This window comes from Hylobates moloch, unplaced genomic scaffold, assembly GCF_009828535.3.
Source record: "Hylobates moloch isolate HMO894 unplaced genomic scaffold, HMol_V3 SCAFFOLD_10, whole genome shotgun sequence".
NCBI lineage: Eukaryota > Metazoa > Chordata > Mammalia > Primates > Hylobatidae > Hylobates > Hylobates moloch.
The window spans coordinates 63,532,198-63,555,645 of NW_026652285.1; the positions used below are offsets into that span (position 1 = coordinate 63,532,198).

The 23,448-nt window shown below is 42.4% G+C and overlaps 1 protein-coding gene across 2 annotated transcripts in view; it reads right to left on the bottom strand.

The window, feature by feature from the left end:
* DIRAS2 (DIRAS family GTPase 2) overlaps positions 1-23,448 on the bottom strand; it is a 155,030-nt gene that overhangs the window by 100,236 nt on the left and 31,346 nt on the right. For both annotated transcript variants that reach the window (XM_058446169.1, XM_058446170.1), the window contains exon 2: positions 7,223-7,397. The gene's annotated coding sequence lies outside the window, so the exon portion shown is untranslated. The remainder of the gene's footprint in view (positions 1-7,222; positions 7,398-23,448) is intronic.

Here is a 23,448-nt window from a genome sequence, read left to right on the forward strand (position 1 = left end):
CCTTTATTTATCTACCTGTTTATATATATAAAATCAAAGTTAGTACTATGTATATAAAAGGCATCGCTCTCCAACCCAGAAATGAGCCGAGCTAATATTTGGTGGACTTCTTTGTATTTAACTCCTATTATATACACAGTTCTGGGTCTTCCAATTGTGCAATTACTAAAGCAATATTCACATGATTAAAAGCCTTCTCATAAGTACCATTTTTATGGCTCCATAGCACACAACTGCTCCTTGTGGATGATGCATCACTGAGACATCTGCCTGTGAGTGCACATTTGAGAGTGTGATGGGTAATTTTAGGTATCAGCTTGACTGGGCTAAGGATTCCCACATCACAGGTAAACCATTATTTCTGGGTGTGCCTGTGAAGGCGTCTCTGGAAAGGATCAGCATTTCAATCAGTGGACTCAGTAAACCTAACCGCCTTTCCCAGTACTGGTGGGCATCCTCCAGTCAATTGGGTTCCTGAAGAGAACAAAAAGGCAGATTCTGTCCTTCTGGTTAAGCCAGGACATCCACCTTCTGCTCTTGGACATCAGCTCCCCCACTTCTGGAGCCTTCAGGCTCGGACTGGGACTTATACTATCAGCTTCCCTGCTTCTCAGGCCCCTGCCATGACTAGATGACCATGGTGGAGGATGTGATGGGAGCCTTTGCAGAGCAGGAATGGGGACCCAAACTCAACGGCAGGAGGTCAGGGAGAAAAGAGGGGATGAGAAATCATGGCAACAAGTAGAGACACCACTTTGGAGAGGATTTGCTACGAGTGGAGCAAAGGTGTGGGGTGAGAGTTATGGGGAACAAAGTTATTGTTCTATGCACAGAGCCCAGAGAGGATTGAGGTCATTGCATATCTTCTCCTCCAGCCCTCCCAAGAAATCCCGCTGGATGCTTCCTTAACTTTCTTTTTTTTTTTTTTTTCTTATTTGCCTGTGGCCTTTAGGACAGTTAGATTTCCTCCAGCTGTGACAAACCAGGAAGTGGTGGCGGACAGCAGCAGTTTCTGCTGAGCAGAACAGGTTCGGGGGAAGCCTGCAGTTCCTCTCTGTTGAGGAGGGGGCTCCTCCTACCAGGTTCACGCTGTAGCTATGACAGGGCCACAGGAATGAAAGGAAGGCCGCTAGAGGAACATTAGACAGGGACAGGAAGGCTTCTGCAGGGACACACACAGCAGGTGGGCCACCCTCTTGTGCTGTGGGGCCTCCCCAAGTGAGGATGGAGAATGATTTTATTTGCAGGCCTTGAGAGAGGCCCATCCTCTCCGCCACCTCCGACTCTCCAGCTCTCTCCTGACATCAGAGAGAAGAAAGCCCTTCCCTCCTTCCTGTAGACAGTGGGAGGATTTGGGGCTCTGGGCTCCCTTCAGGCTGCATCAGCACGCTCGCCTTGCTGTTGCATTGCTTCATAAAAAAGTGGGCGTGTGGAAAACGGAGCAGGAACTGGTGCTTAGACAGCAATATTTTCCAGAATTCCCTAGAGCAGTCTTCTCACAACTCATTAATCTTTTGAATTTGCATTCATATTTGCTAAACAGCAATGAATCTGCAAAAGATACCCAGAAAGGAGCCCTCTTTCAGAGCTGTTTTCCTCACTGCTCTTGGCCGTGGTCACCTGCTCCATACCGCGTACCCTCCTCCGCAGCCACAGAGCATCAAGGCCCCAGGGGCTTGTGAATTTTTCCAGAGCCACACGCTGCAGCCCAAAGGTGAGAGCCACAACCTCAAACCCACCAATGGGATTTCCGCATATTCCACAACCCTGCACCGAGCCCCCACACAGTCACGAAGCCATCTGGCTGCTTCCACCCTAGTTCTCTCTCCTCCCTACCCCATGCCACCTGCCAACTTCCTTGCCTTCCTCTCACCTCTCTAATCCAGAGTGTCTCTATGCTGCTGCTTTGCAGCATGAAGAGTTCCCTTACATCATATCCTGAGTTCTTTCTTTCTTAGGCTTAAAATAAACTCTACTCTCAGGCCTGCAAACTCAGCTGTCAAGATGTAAAGGTAGCTTTTACAGTTAGAAATCCCTTTATGTTTTTCCAGGTAACCACCCATTCCTTAGAGGGACAATCACTCTGATTGCATAGATTGGAACCAAAAGCCTACAGTGTTTTAAAAATTATTTATTTGAAAAACACCTCAAAGATGTTTGCTTCCTCCATGGCACCAACAATAGGGTTCACCCTATACTACACGTTACAGGCCCTACAGTTTAATAGCGTGTTAACCAATAGGTAGCTTTAGTTTTAATAAGAATAATTTTTTCACATTGATCAACATTAACCGGAACACTGGAAAAAAAAACTGACCACCAAGTGAGATCTTAACCACCAGGGGCAGCCTTGTCACATCAGGTGAGACCACCAGGTGAGAGCCCTGTCACCCTAGGCAAGTGATTGGCCACCAGGGACAAGCCTTGTCACCCCAGGTGAGAGCCCATTACACTAGGTGAGAGTCCCTAATCTGCAAAGGATTTTGTGTCAGTGATGAAGTAACTAAACACCCTCGCCTGACCAATGGTAACAGACTCCATGGAGGTTGATCATCTCCTTTGAAACGAAGCTGTCCTACCATCTGCACCATGCTTATAGAATTCACTTCCAAATTATTTCACCACAGGGTGTCTCCTTTTTATTTTTACTTTCATTTTATTTTTACTGCCATTTATTTTACTGCCATTTTTTTAATGGTTGCAATCTCCAAGCATCCACTTAGGAAACACTGGCCGTCTCAGAAAGACATAGCTGACAGCTTGAAGTGTGGTTTGTCTGAAGCCCTAAAAGTGAGCCATCCAAATATGCATGTGTATGTTTCTGTAAAAATGGTGACTAGCTAAAATTGAAAAGTATTAGAGCCCCAAAACCTGTGTATATGCGTATGATGGATGTCTGTATATACATGTGTGTGTATCATTATGTGTGTATATGTGTGTGCGTGTGTATCATTATGTATGTATATATGTATATCTCATTATGCATATGTATGTGTATAACCATGTATGCGTATGTATATCATTATGTACATATGTATATGTATTAGATGTATACATGTCATTATGTACATATGATACATGAACATATAATGTGCACGTGTGAATCATTAAGTACCTATATGTGTATGTGTACATGTATATTATTATGTATATACGTGTGTATATCGTTATGTATATGTATGTATATCACGTATATATGTATACATATCATTATGTGTGTGTATCTTTATGTATATGTGTGTATACACATATATAAATGAATCCAGGAATTGCCTTTCTGATATAGATGCACTGAGAGTTTTATGCATGTTAAAGCAATTGGAAATTGAATCACGACTTTTATCTGATTACCAATATAGGAAACGATTATTGCTCATTTATGTTTTCTCATGAGGTTCCTGTTTACAGGATACGATTCACTGGAAAATAATGGCAAGGGTTATAAAAGCAATTCATCATGGAGTGTTGTTCTTTGTCTGTGCACAGAATGCATAGCTCTTGCATACTAAGTTTTCAGGGTCAGAAGGAAACAGGAAGCCTTTAATGGAGAGCATTGATCACTCATCAGGGAAAGTCCTGCCGCAATGGGAGAAGGTGAGTCACTGTGCTGCCTTCAACTGGCTGCATGACTACATATTTAAGGTGAGCATTAACTATATTGACACACTGGGCATAACTGTACAATTCTTTTTAGACCCCTTCCCAAAGTTAGCAGCCTTCCTTGGTAGACTTGGGGAGCTTGGGTTTTATTGCTGTACCCAGACAACAAAATGGGAGAATGTTACGTCAGATCTCAGGCTTGTTGAAATGCGCAGGGACCCAGTGCTGAGATAAGATGAGACTTTGGGAATCTTGGGCAGGCATGCGAGTCATTGGGGTCAGAATGTAGCAGGTGGTAGATTGTTGCCTTGATGGCCCCCAGTGACTCTCACCTCCATACCTCTTTGCAAGGAGACTTGGCTGCTGCTTTCTTTAAGAGGAGGAGGCTATGTCCACATCCTCTGAACTTGCGCTAGCCTTACCCGTTGCCTTCAGCAATAGCATCTGATGGGAGGGACTGGGTGCAGTGTCTGAGGCCAGGTACCTCAGTGGCCTTGCTCACTCCACCTTGGCATCTTGGAACACTTCCAGAAACACAAGAGAAAGCCTGGAGTGGAGGACCATGTGGAAGCTAGGCCCAGCCACCCAGCTAGGTCCCAGCTGAGACTGCAGCCAACTGCAGCCACGTGAGGGAACAGTTGAGAACACTGGAAGAAAGACCAGTGAGCCCTCAGACTCATGAGAAAGCACGTGTCTTTGTCTGAAGCACTAAGTGGTGGGGTGTTTTGTCATGCAGCAATCAATGGCAGATACAGAAATTGACCCCATTTCATCCACACAGGCCAAGTGAAGCTTAGAGGCAGCTTCGGCAAACAGGTCATAGCTTTCTACAAATGAAGAAACTGGAATTAAGAAATAGTGACTTTTCTGTGCTCAAACATCTGTTAAAGTACAACCAGACTGAAGATCTGCCAGTTTGGGGACCTTATGGAAATCACCTACTTTATTTAAACCTCTCTTTTCTTATCTATAAAATAGGAATAGTAATAATATACCTGCCTTTCACATCTGATGAAATGAGCAAATAAAATTTTGTAATGGAATTTGCTTTTTAATTGTAATGTGTTGTAACTGTAAGATTTTATTTGCATGTTACTACTCATAGATCTTGCATTCTTTTCCTTCTGATTTCTTACAGGAATCAGAGGAACACGTTTTGACCATAAATCAACATGAAGTTGAGAAAAGCTAAGATGTTCGAAGGAGAAAATTGAATTATTAAAGAGTTTTATATAAATATAGTTTGGGGATACAAAGAGTGGATATAAAAAGTGGGTTTTGGCTTTACTTTTTTAAAAAAGCTTCTTAACCTCTAGCTGTGTCCAATAATGGAATTTCTCAGGTTAGCTCGAGCTCCCCATCACTCAAGACGGGCTCCTCACATTTGCACACTCTGGGCAAGAGTACAAATGCGGGCCCAAATCCCATATTTTGTATTTAAATATTTAAAAGATACAAATCAAGCTTAAAAACAATTAAATAAGATATGTGCTATCCTCCTGCATTGAAAAATAAACCTTCATAACACTGAGAGGTGACAGCACACTGGCAGCCCTTGCAGCCTTTGCTCACTCTCGGTGCCTCCTACGCCTCCACGCCCATTCTGGCCAAGCTTGAGGAGCCCTTCAGCCTGCCGCTGCACTGTGGGAGCCCTTCTCTGGGCCGGCAGAGGCCAGAGCCAGCTCCCTCGGCTTGCAGGGAGGTGTAGAGGGAGAGGCACAGGCAGGAACCAGGGCTGTGTGTGGCACTTGTGGGCCAGCTAGAATTCTGGGTGGGCGTGGGCTTGGCAGCCCTGCATTCGGAGTGGCCGTCAGCCCCTGCCGGCCCGGGCAGTGAGGGGCTTAGCACCCAGGCCAGCACCTGCGGAGGGTGCGCAGGGTCCCCCAGCAGTGCTGGCCCACCGGCGCTGCGCTCGATTTCTCACCGGGCCTTAGCTGCCTCCCCGTGGGGCAGGGCTCAGGACCTGCAGCCCCATGCCTGAGCGCCACCCCCACCACTGTGCCCCCCCCGCTCTCCCAACCCCCCAACCCCGCTGTGGGCTCCTATGAGGTCTGAGCCTCCCTGACCAGCGCCATCCCCTGCTCCACAGCGCCCCGTCCCATCGACCGCCCAAGGGCTGAGGAGTGCGGGCGCACAGCTCAGGACTGGCAGGCAGCTCCACCTGCAGCCCCTGTGCCAGATCCACTGGGTGAAGCCAGCTGGGCTCCTGAGTCTAGTGGGGACTTGGAGAACCTTTATGTCTAGCTAAGGGATTGTAAATACACCAATCAGCACTCTGTACCTAGCTCAAGGTTTGTAAATGCACCAATCAGCACCCTGTGTCTAGCTCAAGGTTTGTAAATGCACCAATCAGTGCTCCGTGTCTAGCTAATCTAGTGGGGACTTGGAGAACTTTTGTGTCTAGCTCAGGGATTGTAAACACGCCAATCAGCACCCTGTTAAAATGGACCAATCAGCTCTCTGTAAAATGGACCAATCAGCAGGATGTGGGTGGGGCCAGACAAGGGAATAAAAGCAGGCTGCCCCAGCCAGCAGTGGCAACCCACTGGGGTCCCCTTCCACACTGTGGAAGCTTTGTTCTTTTGCTCTTTGCAATAAACTTTGCTGCTGCTCAGTCTTTGGGTCCACACTCCCTTTATGAACTGTAACATTCATTGCAAAGGTCTGCAGTTTCACTCCTGAAGCCAGCGAGACCATGTACCCACCAGAAGGAAGAAACTCTGAATACATCCGAACATCAGAAGGAACAAACTCCGGACATTCCGCCTTTAAGAACTGTAACACTCACCGTGAGGGTCTGTGGCTTCATTTTTGAATTCAGTGAGACCAAGAACCCATCAATTCCGGACAGATACATTTCCAGATTCACATTTAGACTATTATACTCTTTTGGGTTCCATTCTGGAACTCTGTGGCTCAGAGAGATTCACCCTTCCCTGTCCCCACTCCAGTCCTTTTCTTCCCTCCCCCAGGCATGTGGTGCTCTGGGGGACCTCTCACAGCCACAGGGAGACCCCAGCCCACTTATCCAAACTCCACCCAAATGCTCATAAATAGCTGCCCTTTGGCCACTGCCTGTCAGAGGGTGCACACAATGACCAACAAGCTGGCTCCCCAGTTCCAGGAGGGCCCACATCCTTTCCGCCTGGTCTCCTCACTCCATGGGGAGGGCCAGAGCATGGTCTTCTAAAGGAGCAGAGACCAGACAGCCACTGATAGAATGTCCTACAGATAGGACTCATGCTCAAAATCTAGGGCTGGAGGATTCCACTTCTTGATGCCTCTTCTAACTCTGATTTTTGTTTAATTCCATTATTTTCTAACATTGTCTAAAATGTGAACTAAAGTAGAAATGAGTATATAAAAGTAGAATGAATTAAATTTAAAATTGGAGTTCATAGTAATCTTACATTACAAAATTATATATCATAAACACATGATTCAAGAGCCTGATTTTCATAAACAGTTCATATCTAAATTACCTACCACCCTGTCTGAATTATGATATTATGATATTAATTCTAATACTAATGACTTTTGCAAAATATCTAAAATACATATTAATGCTAATGTTCTCAAAATGGAAAAATTTTTAAATCATCACAGATAGATACCCGTTTACCTGAGACATTTCTGGTTTACACCTGCTGTCCTGGAATATGATGGAGATGAGTTGTTAATACTCATCTCTTTCAGTCTCAAAAATGTCCTGGTTTCGATGACAAATTCAATGATCACTCTTCTCATGGACGTGAGCAGATATGTCCCTAGATCTTTCCTCACTCTTATGAAGGCACCTGTAAACCAAAAATATCACACACAGTTAAAGAATTGTCTTTTAATGGAAGCAATTCAGAGATCATCTATTTTCCATCTAGACAGCAGCTCTATCTTCCTGCTTTTCAGATAGTGTGTGTGTGAGGGGTGGGGTGGCAACTTTGAGATGTCGCTGAGATTTTGTGCTTTTTTTTTGCTTTGCTTTTTTTTTTAGCCAATTACTATGTGATATATCTTTCCCCTTTCCTTCTTTCTCCCCTCTTTCGTTCTTAACTATTTCACTGATTTTAGGTCTGTTTTCAGCTTCTATTTTGCTTTCGTGTATGCTAATTTTCATGGTGACTCCAACGAATCATGGTTTCTTAGTAGTTTCTCCTTTTACCTCTGGACTGTGAGTGTTTCAGAATGTCTTTACCTTTAAATCATATTTATCCTTCTGTCATCCTAACTTTTTTAACACATTTCCACATTTTCTCTATGTGCTTTGCCCATTCCATACATTTCTTTGGTTTCTTCTTCTTTTTTTTGGTGGTTGTTTTACAATAGTAATGTTTAAACTAGTCCAGAAAAAATATGAACTTGTAGTGAAGATATTGGGCATCCTTTTCTCAGAGAAATTCTGCTGGTAGTGGTTATTTGTCTGCTATCCTGAATGTGCAGTTTTGTTCAGTATCTTTTAAGCATCTAAAATCATCGTATTATTTTTCTTCTTTGATCTGTTAATTGTGATTAAGTGTTACATGCATAGTGAAAATGATTTGTAATTTGCACATATTTATTTTTATTATATCTGTGTCATGGGGTAATATTTTAACTTTGGTTTAAAAACTGTGTATTCTTTCGTTTTACAAAAAATGTAAATGTTATCAGAATTAACCATTTCCTTAAAGTTTTAAATAATTTTTCTGTGAATAATTTTTCTTGTGAAGATTGAACCTTTGGATGTTGAAGACTGAGGTAGATTTTCACCTTCATCTATTGTTCTCCTTGGAAATTGGTAAGATTAGTTTTAATCTCTCATCAGAAAATGTATTTTTCAAATTTACTCAGAATTTTGCCAAAATCTGCCTGCTTGGGGATTTCTCCTTCTGGGAAGATGGGATAGACATGGGATCAATCCGTGTAATCTACTATATTAAAACACTAACAAGAAAAATTACGTAATTGTATCAATACGTACAGAGAAGGCATTGGATAAATTTCATTGGAAAAACTTTCAGAAAAACAGGGATAGAGGAAAACTTCCTCAAGTTGATAAAGAACACCTACAAAATACCTACAGACATCATTATACTTAGTGATTAAGTATTTCTGCTGTTCCCCTAAGATCAGGAACAAGGTAAAGACATCCACTTTCCCAATGTTTTTTAGCAGTTGTTACTTCTGGAAGTTCTAGGCTATGCACTAAGGACAGAAAAGGATCTTCAACAGGCCTGGGGATATGTCCCATACCCACTCATTACTTATATGACATTTACCAATGTATCTAAACCTCGAATTTCAGGTTTTTCAGCCATAAAATGGAAATCATGGTATACTAGTTGACAGGGTGGTTGAGAAAATGAAACAAGAGAATGTGCATAAGCCACCCTAAGCATAATAGCAGCATAACCCATAGACAGAACACCAGAATTATGGTACCGTTTTAGTTTCCTACTGCTGTTGTAAACCAGTGGCTTATAGCAACACCAGTTTTGTTATCTTAGAATTCTGGAGGTCAGAAGTCTGACAAAATTCTCCCCAGCCTACATCAACCTGATGACAGGCTGCATTCCCTCTGGAGCCTCTAGGGAAGAATGTTTCCTTCACTTTTCCAGCTGCTAGAGGCCATCCACATTCCTTGGGTTCTGGTCCCAAATCCCTCCAACCTCAGCTTCCATCATCACCTCTTCTCTGCCTCTGACTCTTCTGCCTGCTTCTTTTCCCTCATAAGGATCTTTATGATGGCCTTGGGCCCACACAGATAATCCAGGGTCATCTTCCCATCTCAAAGTCCGTAACTTAATCACATCTGTAATCTGTAAAGCCCCTTTTACCATATGAGGTAACATATTCACAGGTTCAAGAAATTGAGGTGGACATAGCTGAGGCCATTATTCTGTCTGCCACAGATACCAAACAAAATTCAAATGCAATGAGACTTGTTAAAAGATATGACCAGAATTGAGAGAGAATTCTAGAAATGAGAACCCCTCCTCCCGCATGAGATATGGGGTGTGAGGGGTCATTGGAGATATGTCAAAATGGACCAAACAAGGAATAGAGTCTTGGGATGATGTTTGGAGTTTCAAGATTACCAGTAGAGAGACAAAAATAACTCATATCAAAAAATTGAAAGGAGACAAGGACAAGGTAAATAGAGGCAAAAAAAGTGATCTAAACATCTTTATTAATGTGTGGTCAATGTATGAAATCTAAAGAAACAAATTGAAGAACTAGAGAAATGGACAAACATATTTAAAGCTATGAAAATAACCACTGGCAAATTAAAACACTTTTTTGTGTATTATGACACAATATACACATCTCTCTCTCTCTCTTTCTCTTTCTCTCTCTTTTTGTTTGTTTGCACTTTTATTTTGCCGGAGTAAAACATCCAAAGAGAGGAGGTCATCTTTTGGATTCCCTGCTGGCTAAAACTTTTCTTTGTTTTGCTCTCAGAGAACCTCTCTGGGCAGCTGATGATGCCTCCCTGATGCAGGACTGGTGAGCCCCCACAATTAGGGCTTAGCCCAAGAAGTTTCTTGGCTTCACTAACGAACAAATTCAAGAGTGAGCTGGTGGTAGAAAACAGCTTAATTGAGGTAGCAGTGTTACAGCTCCATGACTGCTCCTGCAAAGCAGGGCTGCCCCATAGGTGGTGTTTGGAGAGTAGCAGCTCAGAGGCAGTTTTGCAGTCATATTTATACCTGCTTTTAATTACATGCAAATTCAGGGGTGGGTTATTCATAAATTTCTTTGGGCAGTAACTTCCAGGTGTTGCCATTGCAATGGTAAACCACCATGGCACTGGTGAGCATGTCTTATGAAGAGGTGCTTTCAGTGGCTGTTCCAGCCACTGTTCCAGCCAGTCTTTCATCTGGTCTGGATGAAAGACCAGATGTCTTTCATCTGGTCTGGATGAAAGACCAGATGTCTTTCATCTGGTCTGGATGAAAGACCAGATGTCTTTCATCTGGTCCTGCTTCTTACCTCATTCCCTGCTCAGAGATGAGATACTTCTCCTTGCAGAAGGGTGAAGGCCCATTTTCTGTAACTGCTTTCTGCTGATTTTAGTGGCATAGGCCCTGCCTAGCATCAGAGGAGTAAAAATGTCTGTATACCTTATCTAGGGGGCCAAGAGGCAGGATGCTTTTATTCTCTGGATCAGTAGACAGAATGTGTTTGAAGCCTTGTGCCAGCATTGTCTTTACCTGGAACTGTTATAATCTAGAAGACATAAAGTTTACTAAGAAGTTAAAGTAGCAAGGGCCAAAGATTAGTAATAACAAGACAGCTATCAGAGGTCCTAGGATTGATAAAAACCAGGTGGACTTGGGATGGCACTTTTAATAGTGGACCAGAGATAGCTGGGTTCACTGCCCCAGTTATATCTATGTAATCAGGTGGCTTGCTCATAGATCTTTTGAATGTTAACCTCAACATGCCGAGTTGTTAATATGTGTGCAGTAAGTTTTACTAATAACTGCATAGACTTCACTTTGTTCAGCTGGTAAATAATCCAATACTAGTCTGTTATTGAGAACTACATTAGCCAAAGAGTCTAGGGATGTTTGAATTCCCTTTACTGCCTGTCCTGTGTTGGTGGCTAAGGATTCTAGGATTTCAGTAAAGTTCTTTAGGGTTGACTCGTGGTAGGCAAAGCTACCCCCCTGGATGCCACTAGTCCTATTGCTGCCCTGAATCCTGCCAGAATTAATCCTCTTGCTTGCTTCTTTCTGGTATTCCTGGGTCTTATGGGGTTATAGATTGTGACCCTTGAAGAGGCAAGGGTGGTCAACATACATTCACCTCTGCTTCAAGCTTTTGATATACAAGGGAAAGCTACACCTAAAATAACAGGTGGCTCCTTGGAGAGTCGGGCATGGTTATGGGGTGTGACTTCTTCCCATTCATGGCCACGAACAAAAATGAGCCCCGTTGGGGCTCAAATGGAGGCCCTACAGGGTATGACACCTAACCTTTGCTGCCAAACTGGGTCTATGGAAAATTCCTCCCTGGTTCCAGTGGAGGTGGTTGAGCAATCTTTGTTTTCCAGAAGTGGGCAGCACTCCCACCTTCCCAGCTTAGGCAGTTGCTCTTCCCCTGTATGTTCTAAGGCACCATATATGGTCTCCTTGCTCACAAGTGGAATTCCGTTTACCTTGCTGCAGCCTTGGGAACTTGGCAACTAGAGCTGGACCAGAGCTTCACAGGGAAACTTCTGTTTTTGTGTCATTGACACAACAGTGGGTGCAAAAGATAGAATCATTAGTGTACTGGAGATATAGAGCCACAACTTCCCAGGTGCAGGTGATAGTGGTTGGGGAGGTTCAGGTGGAATCCATTAGGTGGGAGAGAGTTCCACAAAGCAAGTAGGGGTTTGGGAACTTTGGGATCATATAATTAGTTAGGAGGTCTGGGAATATGGCTGTGAGATTTTCCAGATAGGCCAGAAAGTGGAACTCTCTACCCGGAGGATGTTGATGAAAAATCCAGCAACCACAAAGATGATTCCCTGATGCCATAATTTTTGAAATACTTGCCATAGAGTTATGTTCCCACCCACACTGGATCAGGATAATTGAGAGAGCCAACAGAATTAACAGTGACAGCATTGTGTCCAGTTGGGCCTTAGAGTGGCTTCTACACCCAGCAACCGCAAAAGAGGTGTTTCCCAGGAAGACGTGGTTGGCCAAAGCAATGGAAAAGAAGTATTACAGTTAGGAAAAAGAGAAAAATTAACATGCCTGTTCCCATCCACAGCATCACATTACCACTTCTAGCTGAGTATTGATTCTTTTAAGTAAGTTGTGGAGGTCTTTTAAAGGTTCACAGATGTAGTCGTGGTGTCCTCATTTTATGCCTTGCATAAAATGCAAAAGAAATAGGTTTAATCCTGGACAGATGTACCCAACTAGTTATTCCCTGGAGTTTAACATCAGTAGGGTACTCAGCAACATTTGACAAGCACCCTTCCATTTTGGTTGTAATCCCTTGGAGGATTTTTCTGTATAAGTTTTTAGTAAGACTAAGTCTTCTGGGAGGAGGCAATACTTTATTTCTATATTCTTAAAGGGTCTTGCAAACCTGGCCTAAATTGTAAAGGGGCCATAGTGAGGTGTCTCCAATCCCCTGTTTTGTGTCATGGACTGAATTAGTTGTTTTAGAATTTTCTTGTGTGTGTGGAAGGGGGATTTCCTTTGGCCAACAGACTTAGAATCAAAAGACTCGTAGTCAATTAAACATTCCAGGCCAGTTGGGAATGGAGGTAGGCAGGTACTCATTAGTGCTTAAAACCATGTTAAGCACTATAAAAGTCAAAAACTAAAAGCCAAAAATAAGGTTATAAAACTGACTTATCTATACATTCTGTGCATTGAGCTACTGTAATCTTGACTTGTAGCAATTAGCTATACTAAACACAAGCATTTTGTTTAGGCATCTGTGTGCCTTTTTTTGATTTGGAGGGGCTGAATTAATTTTACCCCTCAAAACCCAGCCCTTGCAATCTCGCATGCCCACTTATTCCACTATAGTTCCCGGGCCTGAAGAAATTAAATCATTTTAAATTCTAGATGTAAAACAAAACAGAGAATTAGCAATGTTTCAAGCAAAAAGTTCATAAGCCCTGCCTAGTTTTGAGAATGACAGTAAAGAAAGCTCATGGGTAGGTAAATATTTAAATTATTTAGTATCAAGGCATAGAATAAGTTATATTAATTCAGTTAGAAGCAAAATTATTAAATGAATACAAGCTTTTCTCTGTGTTTCATGAAAGCAATTTACTTTGAATGTCTCCTTTGCCCAGGTTTAAAGACAAGGCTTTGGTTAACTTGAGTTTGATGTTAGATACTGGCATGAATTGGTGCCATCTCCAGATGAGCTACTCATACCCAGGAATCAAAGCCTTGTAATTTAACAGCACATGGATTAGTTAATAGCACCTGATAAGGAACTTGTCAGAGGGCTGGAGGTGGTGATACTGGAGTTCATGACCTGAGTAGAAGTTGTAAAAAGATTTTATAACCTTGCAGTGATTAATTTTTATAGCTTTGATAAACCCCAGCAACAAGCAAGAGATTTAAACTGGGATTCAATTGTGAGGGCATTTGTCAAAGGGGTTAAAGGCCCAAAATATTTGATCAGTGTGGAACTACAGGTTATTGTAAGCAATAGTTACTTATTTATCCAAAGTTAAATACCCTTGGCAGTGTGATTACCTCTCCATATGGGAACTCCACTTAAATAACCTGAAAGTTGAGTTTGATGAAGAAAAACATAATACTTGAATTTAATCAGATGCAGGAAAAGTGTATTTAAGATTATAAGTGTAGCAAGGGAACTGAGAAAGTTTTCTGGTTACACTGAAAATTTAGAAACATCAAGAAAAACCAAAAGTATAGAATCAAGTTATACTGGAGAAAAACACAGCTTTTATAGAGCTCTAAGACAAAACACTTTAGTATCAGGCAACAATAACAGTCAGAACCAGAAGAGAAAATGTCACAGGAGCTGATGAAAAGGCTAAAGGAGACAGTTATATGACTCTGAGAAGCAAGAGGCTTTTAAAAGAAATAGAATATATAATCAAAAAGCAAAATTTTGGGTAATTTAGCAAATTAATACTGTAAGAAAATTTGGTTTGATATGGAGACTATTTTTAGAAAGTCTATTATATACAATTTTCTTTTAATTACAGCTAGCTTAGTCACACACAAAATTCCTTTCATAAATTCCCCTTTATGAACCTTATCACGACTTACATATACCATCTACCTCATGCTTGGACATTTTGACTTGTCCTATACTAACTGTTTCTTAAATAACCAGTCATTTCACTCTAGGACAAAATTACTCTTTATTTATATCCTTCCTTGCAAACAAATACATTTTTTATCTAGAGCTTTCCTTATATCTCTTTTTTTTCCACTCACTGGTTCCTTCATATTTGAACCTCACCTTCGCTGACTTTTGAATTTGACAAAAATTACTCCTTTTCCCAATAAAGAATATATTTTCCCTGGCACATTTTATATAAACCTAGGAGGCAAGAAATCCTGAACTTCCCAACAGACATTGGCATTCTGTAGATGAGAACCATTTCACAATCCAAAAAGCTTGCTATTTAAAGCCATTTTAACCAGTTCAAAACCTACAAACAACAGTGGTTTACCTTAAATTGTAAAAGACACTATATTGTTTTCAAACTAACAAGTTCAGACTAGACTTACATGTTTAATTTATTCTTGCTCTTTTATTTATAAGCCAATCTGACAGCATGCTAGACACAAGACACGCCACAATACCTGTCTATACACACAAACAAACACATCAAACAAAGGGCCTATACAAGATAACAGGATCCAAGTTATTTACAAAACTGGGACCTGTCTACCTGACCAAACTTTATTTGTCCCAATAGGTACGGAAGACAGGAAGAGGCAGGGAAGGGGATCCTGTAGCAGCCAATAAGGAAGGGAGGGGGCAAACTGTGTTACTAAAGGGGAAACCTGAGTCTCTGAGCTGCTGGAGAGCTCACCCAGCAGTAGGACACTGAAGAAAAATGTTCAGGTGGCCTCTAGTCTGCCACTGCAGGAAGCTGTTTGTCAGGTAAAGGATCTAAGATCCCTAGTAAACTTACTTGAGCAAAGCAGTTAATTGGGGCTAGTGGAAGAAGGTTAGCTCTAGAATTGATGTGGAGCTTTTTCTCTCTCTCACCAGGGACTGTTAGGACAGTCTCATTGTCAACGGCCCCTTTGTTCATAGTAGGCACATTGATTCTGGCCCAGGGGCCAGTCAGTTGGGGGCTCTCATCTGGGCATTCCAGACACTGATCTTGTGACACTTTCTTGGGATGGGTAACCCTGAGGAGGAAGGGGGCTTAAAGCTTATGCTAATAATTGCACTTTTTGGCTATTTCTTATGGTTTTGCCTCTTCTTCTCCTCTGTCACTTTTGTTGTAAACTCCAAAAGCCGTGTTTAAGTGTTGGATTATGGGGGTGTGAGACCCCCTTGCTGCTGCTTTTTGTAGCATTTTCCTGATGTCAGGGGAAGACTGAGTAATAAAATGCATACCCAGGAGAGCCTGCTCTTCTGGGGACTCTGGATTTGTGTTAGTATATTTCTTGAGTGCCTCAACCAAATGACCCTGAAACAGAGTGGGACTTTCATATTTTCCCTGAGTTATTTCTCTAACCTTGTTTTAAGTGATTGGCTAACCCACACCCTTTTCCCACTGCATTTCTTCCACAGCACAGCAAGTAGATGATAATACTTGCAAGTCTTGACAAGTTAAATTAAAGAACACGGTCAACTTAAAAAACTCCTCTATAAACTTTGCTGGATTCTTTGAAAACTAGCCAAATTTTTTTTGTTAAATACAGCCAAATCAGACATAGAAAAATAGCACATGTACTCTAAGTGCTCCCCAATTTTCATCAGCTACTTCCTGCAATGGACACAGGTTTGACTTTTAGGGGCTGATGTGGGGTCCACTTCTGGAGGTATTGGTTGGGCTTACTCTTTTAAGCAGTAAGAGGTATAGGCTGGAGCTAGCTGGATAAAGGAGAGAGGTGTCTGATGACCTTGGGATGGAATCCTTTGTTAGAGAACTGGCAGGACCCTCCTCAGAACGGTGGCACTGAGGAGGCTCCAGGGAGGGCATAGGCTTTCTGGGAGAGCAGCTAGGAATGCCACTTGATGCAGGGCAGGCCAGCCCCAAAATTGGGGCTTAGCCTGGGAAAGTTATTGGCTTCACTCAGGAAAGGATTCAAGAATGAGCTGGTGGTAGAAAAAAATGGCTTTATTGAGGCAACAGTGTTACAGCTCTGTGACTGCCCCTGCAGAGCCAGGATACCTCAAAGGTGGTGTGTTTGAGTAGCAGCTCAGAGGCTACTCAAATTATATTTATACATACTTTTAATTACATGCAAATTAAGGGATGGGTTACTCAGAAATTTCTAGAACAGAAGTGGTAACTTCCAGGTGTTGGCACGGCAGTGGTAAACCATCATGGTGCTGGTGGGCATGCCTCTTCCCTGTTTCAACCAGTCTTCAATCTGGCCCGAAGTGAAATCCCACCTGCTACCTCACTTCCAGTGGTGTCTGCAGTGACATTTTGTTCCCTCTTTCAAAATCGTTTTCAGTGGGGTCTCTTGTGGATGGGGCGTTAAGCACAAGTGCTCAGCCAACTGCACTGAACCAGAAATTCTGCATCTGTGCTGACCTGAGATGCTTTCTGAAAAACCAAGCGTATAAACCATGGGGACCATGGGACACATGCCACGCTGCTCTCTCACACCTTCATGCATGTCCTTTAGTGTTGCACAGCAGCAGCCTCTAAGGGAAGCAGCCCTGAGATGTACTTTTAAAACATTTTTACTATTTGATTTGATTTTTTACAACTATGAGGCACAGATGTTTCACTGGGGAAAAAAATATGTAGAAGACATGGCTGGATGTGTGTTATGAGAAAGAAGTCAAGTGCAAATGAGAAAAAGAGGAACTCATGAACCTCTTCTGCCTTTTGGCAAGTGGCCAGTCATTTGAAACTGTGAAGCAGAAGGTAGTGAGGGGCAGTTGCTCCTGTGGGTGCCAAGGGGAAACTTCCTCTTTGCCCTTGGAAGGGTCACTGAAAATCAACTGACAAGAGACAGATTAAATGGAGAAAAGGCACACATATCTATTAATGTGCACAGAAATCTTACAAAGATCTCCAAGAAATGGTAAGGTGGTTGACACTTTTACACTATCTTTTTTAAGCCTTTTGATATAGGGTCTCACTCTCTTGCCCACGCTGTAGTGCAATGGCAGGATCATGGTTTACTGTAGCCTCAAACTCCTGGGTTCAAGCAGTCCTTCAAGCAATCCCACCTCAGCCTCCTGAGTAGCTGGAACTATAGGCCTGTGCCACCATGCCTGGCTAATTCTTTTCATTTTTTGTAGAGATGGGGGTCTGGTTATGTTGTTGCCTTGAACTTGAACTTCTGCCTCAAGTGATCCTCCTGACTTGGCCTCCCAAAGTGCTGGGATTACAGGCAGGAGTCACCACATCCAGCCTATATACAGCTTAAGGTTACAGAAAAAAATGTGGGCTTGGAGTACAGCCAAAAACTGGTCGTGGTGGTAAATCAGGTTACGATGTCAAGGCAGGTTATGGGAGGAAGAGAAGAGGAGGTCTGGCTTGCAAATGTGGTCTTATTATACAGGTGAAACCTTACAGGTAACAGTCCTCAGAGAGAATAGATGGTAAATGTTTATTTCAGAAATTTAAGGTGTCAGACTCTGTTAATCTTTTCTTGATCTGGACAAGGGTGAGCCTCAGAGAAAACCTGGTTGCACCATGCTGATTCTGTACAGATGCAAATCTCCCCGCAAAGGACAGCTTTGTAAGGCTACCTCTGTTTGCAGGCCCTCTGAACAGCCACCTCAAAATATGTCAAAGAAAGATATTTGGAGGTGAAATATTTTGGTTTCCTCCATTACAAATCTGGATCTGACATAAGATAGTACCATTTACTCTCACTGTATAGCTTGGGCCAAGTGGTTTGAATTCTCTGTCCCTCAGTTTATCTGTAAAATGAAGAAAATAATAGCACATACTTCACAGAGTTTTATGACAATCGAATTAATATAAGCAAAGCAATTCTAATAATGCCTGGCACATAGTAAATAACCAACCTGTAATTAGAAGACAGAATCCATGAATTTACTGTTAGCATAAACAACGTGCTCTCTGCTACACAGAAAAGCAGTCTTCAAGAGCAGCATCTATTTTCCATTTGGAATTCAAGCAGAAGCAGCCTTCCTGAGCCAGGAAGGTGGGCCACAAAGAAGAGAGGGTAGATCCATGTGTGCAGGGCAGGGCCATGGCTGTAGCAGCAATGCCCATTCCTGGCCACAAGCACAGATGAAGGTGCTACCAGGATCCAGAACCAGGCACTGAAGAGGGAAGTGGGCAAGCCATGTAAGTGATCACAAAGCACTTAGGTCATGAGAAGAGGCAACCCAGACCCCACTCCCCTAACCTTCATGACAGGGAGGAAGCACCAGCTCCCTGCCAAGGGGAGCTTTTTAATTAGTATGTTTGTTTAATTGATGCTAGCTCTCATTTCAAAATGTAAATTCAGTCTTTCCCAAAAAATCCTTGGATATATTCAGGAAGTCCCAAGTTACTGTTAAATGTGGACACTTGCATCCCTTCTACCTTTGCTTTTTCAGAAGCAGACACAGATTTGAGATCCCAGTAGAAAGAATTTATTTGGCAGGTGCAAGGTACCCCAGCAAGGGAGCAGGGACATGGGACCAGGAGGGGAAGGTGAGACCAGGAAGGGAAGGCAGCCCAGTTGTGAGCCGCTGGAGCACAAGGAAACTGCAGAACAACCGGTGCTTCTTCCTGAAGAGTGAGGGAGCCGGGGCATTCAGACATTGGTGGAGGGCTGCCAGGGCTATTAATTCCCTAGCACACAAACCACCCTGGACGTGGGCAAAGAGGCCTCCTGAGGCTTAGGAGAATGTCTTCAGGCAAAGAAGAAGTTGAAACTCAGAACCCACAGGCCAGAGGGGTGTGAGTGAGTCACCAACAGTTCCTGTTACATTTACATTTAGGGAGAAGATTCTGGAACCCAACATAGATAGATCAAGGTAAAGAGCATCCCTCCCAGAAGGTTGCCAGGATGCTCTAGAGCTCGTGAGATTTGCTCTTGCTGACACTGAGAAGCAGGAAGGAGTGGGAATGGAGAGTGCAGACTCTGAAATCTGCCCATCCGGGGCTGCATCCCTGCTCTGCTCTCATAGCTCTGTGATCATGTGCAAGTTCCGTAGCACCTCTGGGTGAGTTTTCCCGTCTGTAAAATGGGGATGATGATAATACCTGTACGGCTGTTGTGAGGACCTAACACAGTCATACAGATAAAGCACTTAAAAAGCACCCAGCCCTTAAGCGCTCAAACATTTGTATTCTACATCTTTTGTCAATTGCTTTTGTTTAGAAATGCTCTGGCATGCTGGGTACTCAAAAGGTGTTGACAATAATTTATTCACTACGACACACCAAGAATTAATGAAATATTGCTAAGAAAAAAAAAAACTAGTGTTCATCACATCCTGTGCTGGGCTTCAGAGAACGAGGCGAGGGTATGTGGCCAATGAGTGGCCAATGAGGTCACTATCAGAGTGGCTTTGTCACCCAAGGAGCCCCTACTAGTTTATTAGGGAAATCTGACTTTCAGATCTGAATCCTAGCAGTGTACAGATATAAAAGATACCAAGTCTAAAAATAATAATTATAAAGATCTTAAAAACTACCTGTGACACTCATAAATCCTTTCGACTGGTAATTTTTGAGACATTGGACCATATCTTGGCAACAGGGCACCACTGTGCTATCACTAAGCATCATCATCAGTTCCAGCGAAGGTGAAATGGTTTCTATTATAGGCGTGTTAATAACTTCTATTAATAGAGGTGAGAAAAAGCACAAAACCTTTATCACTTCTTTTCATGCATGGAATAAAATGAGAACTCTATATTAAAAAAAAAAAAAAAAAAAAAAAAGATTCCCTTTCTAATGCCACCCAAGGAACAATATTCTAAGTGTGCCTACTGAGACAGAATTTCATCTAAATCTATTGCTATGTATTCTCCAACATCCTCTCCAAGAAGATTAGGCCCTTTCCAGCTGAGACTGGTTTTTGCTAGCAGGGGTTAGATTTTCACAGTTCCGGGCCCAGGGGAAGGGAGGGCGCCTCCCTGAGACTACATTGCCCTCTGCTGGCCATCCGAGGCTAAGTCAGGTAGGGAAGGCCTCTGGGGAATTACGTTTTTAAAAAATAAAGTTTATGAAAATTATACATGAGATTTGCATAAAAGGTGAAGGGAGGTTGTTACAGTTGCAAAGTCTCTCACTCTCCGGGCAAAATTAGGAGGTCAGAAGTGCACTTGGAACTATGGGGATGGTGAGGGCCACATTGGCAGTGTGGGTTTGGAGTCAGGCTCACGTTGGGCCCTGCTCTGCTGGTACTAGCTGTGCCGTCTTGGGCAAGTTGTCAACCCCTCTAAGCTTCAGTTTCTCATATGTGAGATGCGATAATCCCTGGGGCCACTTATCCAAAGATTAAAGAACAAAATGCACATAAAGTCGTAAGCACAGTATGTGACACTTTGTGTTCTAACAAATGTTGGTTATTATTGCTCCAACTTCCTCCTTGCAGATGCAGAAACTGAAAACTCTCAGGACTTGACATAGGGACCCAAAGTCACATGTCTGCCTAGGGATAAGGAGGGGAGTCATCCCAGGCCAAGCCTCCCACCCTCCCCAAGGCGTCCTGGGCTTTCATGAGCATCTTTAGCTCCATCCCCCAGTCACAACCCATCTCAGGGGACACGTGTCCTGGACGCTGCGCCTGGCCTACCCCACTGCCCCACACAAGGAAACGTTCCCTGTGGGCTGGGCCTAATGCTCTGCTCACATGTGCCTCCTACAGAGCAGTTCACCTGGAGGGTAGCACAGGTGCTATTCCCAAAAGGCCATGTGAAGCTAGTGCAACTGTCAAAGTGAGGAGGAAATTCCATAGGCCACGAGCAGCTGGGCTGGGGTGGTAGGCTCGAGGGCAGGGGCTATTAATGACTGAACCATAGAAAAGTCCATTTGTCCATTTTTCTATTCATTCGCTCCCAAGTATTTTTTGAGCAGCACAGGCTAAGCAAGTCTTCTCAGCACTCACACCGAAGAAAAGAGGTGGCCCTGGTCTGCAACACCCTTGGGCACCTGGCAGGAGGCCCGGTTCCCCTTTTATGTGGTTTGTCACACTCTCAGGACTGTGACCAAAACCAAATGAGGGCATTCCCATTAGATCCTGCTGAGTGAGCAGTGCCTCCAGTAAACAAGCTTGAGCAGGTGCGGTTCATGTTAACTAAGAACCTCATGCCACCAAACAACACATGTGCTAGCAAGGGTCACCCACACGTTGCCTCAACACCAGCTCTTGTCCTTCCTGTGTCCTTCTTTCTGAACAGCCACACAGCACCAGGGCCATTCCACAAGAATCATTCAAATCGCCACTACTAATGGGTTTGGATTGAAATTCCAGAAATAATCCCAGCTTCACTACTTACTACCTGTATTCCTTCAATGGAGTGATTAATCTTTCCTGTCTCCAAATTCTTATTGGATCATGGGAGTGACAATAATTATTTTGCAAAATTTTTGTAAGAATTAAAGACAGTAAATATAAAGCCACCGGTTGCCTACACAAAGTGGACACTGAGGAAATAGCAGCCATTGTTACTGTTTCACACCTAAACGAAATACACGTATGGACAGAGTATATGTATAAATTCACATACACATATTGATGCATATAAAAATGTGCATGCCAATTTCTGTTGCTGTATATAAAATATATAGTATTATACTGGAAAAGTGCAAAGAACATACACTGTAGAGATTACAAAAACTAAATAGGTTTATCTTGCCAAATAAAACATTTGAAAAGATACTGCTTTGGGTCACAAAGACAGTTGCTTTCTTATCTCTTGAGTTAAGGAAAATATATATTTTATGGAAAGCTATGGAGGTAGCTACTAACTAAAAGTAAGACTTAAATTTGTTTTGAGGAATAAAATCAGTATCCTCATTTTTTTAATATTCTGAGGAAATAAAAGAGAAATCACATGTATGAATATGTAGTTTAGGTCAACTTACATTTCTGCAATGTAGGATGCTGTAACCATGCTGTAGAAATATACTCCTACTAAAACCCTCAGCAGTCATCCCTTCCCCACCCCCAAAAGAAGGTGTTTTTCAGTAGCATCTGCTACTTTCAGATGGTCAAGTGATGGCAGAAGTGATTTACAGTAACCACATGCATAAGGATATAGGGGCAGCCTAGCCTATGATCTCAGGAGCCAGACTGTCTGGCTCTGCCACTTCCTAGATGTCCGATCTTGAGAACCTTCTCTGCCAACCTGTACCTCAGTTTCCTCTACCAGAAAATGTAAAGAATAGCACCCTGACCTTATTTCAGATTTAAAGGAGTTGATGCTTAGAGAACAGAACATAATTAGCACTGTCTGTGAAATAATGCTTTTTTAATTTATTGGCATTTTAAAAGTCCTTCAACTGAAAAGAGACCGCAAAGACTCTTGGATAAATTGTACTTAACAATAAGGAAGTAACATACTTTATCAATCCAATAAGGAACATCTATAGAAAACTTATAGCCTGTGTCATACTGATGGTGACATGAACACTTTTCCCTACGATGAGAAAGGAGGTAGAAATGTTCACATCCGCCAGTTCTACTCAAGGTTGTACTGGAAGTTCTAGGCATTGCTATAAGGCAAGAAAAATAAATAATTAAACAAAAAATATAAAGCTGAAAAAGGAAAAAAAACTTCCTCCATTTGCAGATGACATGACTGTTTACATAAAAAAACTAAGGAATTTACAAAGAAACCACTATAACACAAAAGCGAACTTACTAAGGTCTCAGGATATGAAGCAAATCTATAAATTTCAATTGCATACTTATATAATATCAATAAAAAATGGTAAATGAGACTTACAAAAAAAACCATACCATTTTATAACAATATAAAATACTTAGAAATAAGTAAATAAAGATGTGTAAGACCTGTACACTGAAAACTATAAAACATTGCTATAAGAAATTAAAAAGGACCTACATTAATGGAGAGTTATACTATGTTCATAGATTGAAAGATTCACTATTGTTAAAGTATCATTTCTCCCCAAATTTACCTATATATTCAATACAATACCAACCAAAATCCAAAGAAGGCTTGTTTGTAGAAATTGACAAGCTAATTTTTTAATATTTATATGGAAATGAAAAAGACCTACAATAA